We start from the raw sequence: 6,000 nt of genomic DNA, 5'->3' as shown, positions 1-6,000 counted from the left end.
CTCAGCCTCCTCCACAGCAGACTGCCGGTGCAGGCCTGGGCATGGCACAAGGCCGTCCCGAGCCAGCTGTGCCCTCCGCACCCAACCTGGAGCCCCACGGACAGAACAAATGACAGGCGTGTCTTCCGAAATTAGCAGCGGTCACTGCCTTCAGGGGAAGCGCTCTACCCTGTGGGTAAGGCACCGTGGGGAAGAAAGAAAAAAGAAAAACGTGATCACCAGGCGGGCCAGTGCCGGTGCCTTTTCCCTGCCCGAGAGGCACACTTCATTTAATTTTCACAGTGGAGGGGGACGTGGGGTCTTTCGAGCCTCCGCATCCTCTGGGCCGGCTGAGTGTCAGACAATGCGTGGAGAGGGAGCAGAGAGCACCTCTGCTGTCAGTCTCGCCCAGATTAACAACTTCATCTGGCCTTTGTTGATATTGACACTCAGTTGCTAGGTAACATGTTTACCACCCAATGAATAGGGACTTGAGGGCCAGGGGGCACAGTCAACAGATTGGCAAATAAGTTGGACGTGCTGTGACTTGATGTGCCCACTGTTGTGTCCAGAGCAGTGCAGGGACACTGGTTGCTGGCTGTCCAAGCCTCTGAGCGTCTCTGGTCAGAGCAGCCTCGTGCCCAGGTGGGGCAGATCTGGGCAAGTGAATCTGTTTGCGCCCAGGGTCCACCTTCACGGTAGCATCAATGCTCCCGGTCTCTCGGCAGGAGAGTTCCTGTTCCAAAGAACTGCACGATAGCCTCCCTACAGTGCTCTGGGGTTCTGAAGGGGCCTGAAGGGTGCACCCCACAGCCCCCCCAACCCTGCTTTGCACCTGTCCGCAGTGGTGTGCCATCCCGAAAGAACTCACGGCTGGGAGTCAGGCGGCTGTGGGGTTGTGCTTTAACCCCTGGGCCTGTCACCTGAGAACACAATGCCTACACCACCAGGGTGTTCAAAGGAAGGGCAAGGACTAGCACTCGGGACGTCGCAGCTGCGCGCCAGGTCTCCGTTAGCCCTCCTGCCTCCATGAGGTGGCTGCTACTGTTGACTCTCTCTTTTTTTTTTTTTTTATCCTCACCCGAGGATATTTTTCCATTTTTTGTACAGATAGAGTGGGAGGGAGAGAGAGGAAGGGAGAGAGAGAGAAGCATCGACGTGAAAGGGACACATCGAGTGGTTGCCACCCGCACGACTGACCAGTGCCGGGGACAAACTGCAACCGAGGTACGTGCCCTTAGCGGGAACCGAACCCGGGTCTCTCTGGACCGCAGGCCGACGCTCTAACCGCTGAGCCAAACTGGCCAGGGCCTGTTGACTCTCTTTGGACAGATACAGCGACTGAGTCCGAGTTAAGTGGTCAGCTTGGAGTGCGCAGTGAGGACCAGTCTGCTGCCTCTGGAGGCCCTCTTTCCCCTGCTGCATCTATGGAGGAGCCCCCAGCCCTGGTCGGTGTGGCTCAGTCGGTTGGACACTGTCTGGAGCACCAGGAGGGCTGGTTTGGTTCCTGGTCAAGGACACTTACCTGGTTGCAGGCTCCATCCAGTGAGGGGGCGTGCAGGAGGCAGCCAGTCAATGCTGTGCTCTCACATGGATGCTTCTCTTTCTTTCTCCCTTCCTCTCGCTCTCTTTAAAAAAAATCAATAAACTATCTTTTTTTAAAAAAAGAAGAAGAGCCCCAGACAGTGGATGTTCAGTGGTTGCTGGGGAAGCACAGCACGGGCACTGGAGGGAGCGAACAGGACACAGGGATCAGGCCTCCCTCCAGACCCAGGCACGAAGGAGTCGATCAGCCTCAGCTACCTACTGACTCAAGCCTCTGTAGTAAAAGGTGTGTCTGGTGAGCAGACAGAAAGCCACCCTGGGTGCAGGGCTCAGCAGCAGGCACTGTGCTGAGCAGGCTGGGGAAGCAAAACTACTCAAGATAAAAACTCCAAAAAAGGAAACGAGAACCTGAAGGACAGACATTCTGCAAACAGCAATAATGGTTTTAACATGGGGAAGGTGTGACCTTCTGGCTAGTGTGCGAGATGAGGAAGCTGATCAGTGACTGTGGGAAGACAGGAGGAGGGAAACCTGGGCCAGCCCGGAGCCTAGGGCCTGAGGCTTCCCATCATCCTTGAACAGGAAGGATCTGCCGTCTGCAGCGGACTCCGCGGCCCTCCCTGCACGCAGCCAGGCTGGAGCGGGCTCCAGAGGCAACTCTGCCTCACTTCGCTGTGGGGCTCCAGTCATGCCCGGCCCCCCATCTGTGGCCACCATAGCGTCTACTTATTCACTCATTCACTCACTCCACGAACGTTTGTGCCTGCTCACCATCAGACTGAGTGGATACCGAGGCTGTCGTCGTGTAGGAGATAAGCCTGGTCCCCACTTTAACAGAGCCTGCAATGTGGGAGAGGAGTAGAGAGTAGACATGTGATCACACAACTACATATCTAATTATAATCGTGCTGAATGCTAGGAAGAAGCTGACAGTACACAGTGTGCATCGGGGAAGGGGCTCGCAGGACCCTCCCCAGGACCCTGCAGTGAAGCCGAGACTGAGGATGGCCGGAGACGAGACGGGAGGGCGGGATGTGCCCGAGGTGGGACCGAGACTGGCCTGCCAGAGGAGCTAAAATCGAGGGGAGACTGGGTGGGAAATGAGGGTGGGGACAGGGTCTCAGTTCCTTGGGCCTTGTCAGCAGGAAGGCACTGGGACTTAATTCCAATAATAGGTGCTGGGGAATCAATGACGGGAAGGGGACTGGCACGATCAGGTTCTGGGCACGTTTATAGACATTGAACTGATGAGACAGGATGGGCTGACCAGGTGGGAAGCTCCCTTCAGCAGGCCTGTGTTGGAGAGCTCCTCCAAGACAGACACCCCCAGCCTCGGCTATTCCCAGTCTGGCTCAGCACCCAAACAGAGAACAGGCTCAATCCATGCTTTTTGAGTTGATGAAAATTGACTAGGAGACCCTGCCCTTCAAATGCGCAGGGCAGGTAAGTATATCCGGTAATTAACTCGTCACCCTCCTCTCCACTAATCCATGTTCCTGGCCGCTGTCAAAACTGCTAGACTCTACCCTGAGACACTTACCTGAAGCTCCCGATTCCCTGCTGAGCTGGAACACCCCCACCTGCCAGCATGCTTGGAGGGCAACATGGTCCACAGCACCCCACCTGCCAGCATGCTTGGAGGGCAAAGTGGTCCATGTAATTGACATGATATGTAACTGATAACTCTCCAAGGCCAAAAGTTTTTTTTGTATCTGTTTTGCATCAAACACTTTCTAAAATATAAAATTCCCTGACCTAGAGGTAATTGAATGAGAATTGATACATCACTTGGATATCAGTTTTTGAACTAAAGAACACTGTTGCTGAGAGTCAGGAGGGCTGTTTGCACCTGAACTGAATAAAACCCCTTATAGTTACTGAGCCAAAGCATGGCACTCATGGGTGGGTACTGAGGTTTGAGATGAACCAAGTAGTCGTTCAAGTTATTATCGTTGAGGTTCTTATTTGCAGTCACCTCACCAGTTTGTAATTGTCATCTCCATTCCCCACCCCTCCTGGGTTTGTTTGGCCCTGTGCTTTTTTTTTTTTAGGTTTATTTTTTACTGTTGACAGTATTACAGATGTCCTTTGTTTTTCCCCCATATCCCCCTTCCGCCCAGCCCCCACCCCACCCCAGGCCTTCACCACTGCTGCCTGTGGCTGTGGGCTATGCATATATGCATATAGATTATTTGGTTAATCTCATCCCATGCACCACCCGTCCCTGAGGTCTATCAGTCTGTTCCATGTCTCCATGCCTCTGGACCTATTTTTGTTCATTAGATTCCACAAATAAGTGAGATCATGTGATATTCATCTTTCTTTGACTGGCTTATTTCACTTAGCATAATACTCTCCAGGTCCCTCCACGTCATCTCAAAGGGTAGGTGATCTTTTTTACAGCTGCATCGTATTTCATTGTATGTGTGTACCACAGTTTTTTTATCCACTCATCTACTGATGGGCACTTGGGCTGCTTCCACATCTTAACTATTGTGAATGGTGCTGCTATGAACATAGGGGTGCATATATTCTTCCTGATTAGTATTTCAGGATTCTTAGGGTATATTCCCAGAAGTGAGATCACTGGGTCAAACGGCAGTTTCATTTTTAATTTTTTGAGGAAACTGCAGTTTTCCAAGGTGACTGCCTATGCTTTTGTTTCTTTTCTTTTGCACTCTCCCCCACTCCCCCACTCTTCTCTGGTCCTCTTTCTCCTATTTCGTTAACACTTCTCACTCTTGGCTTCTAGAACCATCAACAACCTTGGAGAGATGGCGACTCCCCTTGTGTCTCCCTTAACCACCTGGGTTCCGACCTGCGGGCTGGACCAGCTTCTCGCAGGAGAGCATCGCGCAGCGGGAGCCTGATGGCGGCGGCCTTCTGGTCCGCCTTCTTGGTGGCCGGTCCGCAGAGCCTTTCTGGGCTTTCACAGTCATGCCTCTGCCTCCCCAACTGGTGTCCGTCCTCTGAGGACAGGAGAGAACAGGCAAAGGAAGTCAAGGTTCTGAGCGTGACTGTGCTTTCACATTTCATTTGTTCCTCAAAGTGACTTTTCCGGAGGCCGCTCTTTCACAGACGGGCAAGCTGAAGGGTCACCGGCCTGGCCAGCGCTGGAAAGTTCCCGGGCGTCCCGGGCACGAGCGCCTGCCTCCCTGGCCTCCGCTGCTGCTCCTGAGCCCGTGGAGCCTGCCGCCGCCTCCCGCTGGGTCAGGGCAGGGCTCCGCTCCTGCTGGGGCCCCTGAGCCCTGGGGATTTTCCAAAAGCCCAGGTTTTAATGCTGAAGAAATCCAGTGTATTAATTTTGTCTTTCTTTTATGGATTGCACTTTTGTGCGGCATCTAAGAATTCTCTGTTTAACCCGAGGGCACCAACACCTCCTCTTAGCCTCCCATCTAGATAGGTTTTACATGTAGGTCTGTGGTCTATTTTGAGTTAATTTTTGTATTAGATGTGAATAAGGATCCAGATTTGTCTCTTTGCATATGGATGTCCAATTGCCTGGACACCACTTGTTGTAAAGATCGAATTGCCTACATCTTTGTCGCAAAGCGGTTGACCATAGCCATGTGTTACTGTTTCTGAGTTACCTGTTCTCGTCCTTTGTCTGTCTTCTGGTCACTAACACAGTGTCATGATTATCGTAGCTGTCCAGTAAATCTTGAAATCAGGGAGTGTGAATCTATCGATTTTGTTCTTTTTCAGACTTGTTTTGGCTTTTCCAGTGCCTCATTTTTCCATAAAATTGAACCAACTTGTCAATTTCTCTTTTTAAAAAATCTTGCTAGGATTTTGATTGGGGTTGTACTGAATCTATAGATCACTTGGAGGAGAACTGATATTTTATTTTATTTTTTTATCCTCACCCAAGGACATTTTTGTATTTATCTTGAGATAGAGCGAGAGGGAGAGAGGGAGAAAGAGAGAGAGAAACATCGATGTGAAAGAGACACATAGAATGGTCACCACCCACATGACCCCAACCGGGGCCGGGGACCAACTACAACCAAGGTACGTGCCCCTAGTGGGAACCGAACCCGGGACTCTCTGGTCCACGAGCCGACGCTCTAACTGCTGAGCCAAACCAGCCAGGGCACAACTGATATTTTAAAGCCCTAGGGATTTTAATTAACATTTTATTTCTGGCTCTTGCCCACAAGCCACGGTCCTTAAAATGCTTAATTTGAAAATACAAATACAAATAATAATAATAATAGCAATAATTAGAGCTGTAGTGGAGAAAGGTGGGAAGAGGGTTAACCCTCATAAGTCATTGTGTGTGTTGCTGAGATCTAGATGCAGATAGAAACCTTGTTACCATTAGGCAATCATGTCTGAAATTCCACTTCGGGATACGCTCTGAAGACTGGTCAGAATGCCAGTGGCAAGGGGACAGGATCACCCAGGAAATTCCGTGTCGCCTTTAGCAACTCAGCTGACTCCTTGCCTCGAAGCAGCCCCTCGGCAGGGGGGGAG

Source organism: Molossus molossus, unplaced genomic scaffold (assembly GCF_014108415.1).
Source record: "Molossus molossus isolate mMolMol1 unplaced genomic scaffold, mMolMol1.p scaffold_m16_p_11, whole genome shotgun sequence".
Classification (NCBI taxonomy): domain Eukaryota; kingdom Metazoa; phylum Chordata; class Mammalia; order Chiroptera; family Molossidae; genus Molossus; species Molossus molossus.
The sequence above is the reverse complement of the archived record's forward strand: the minus strand, read 5'-3'. Positions refer to the sequence as shown.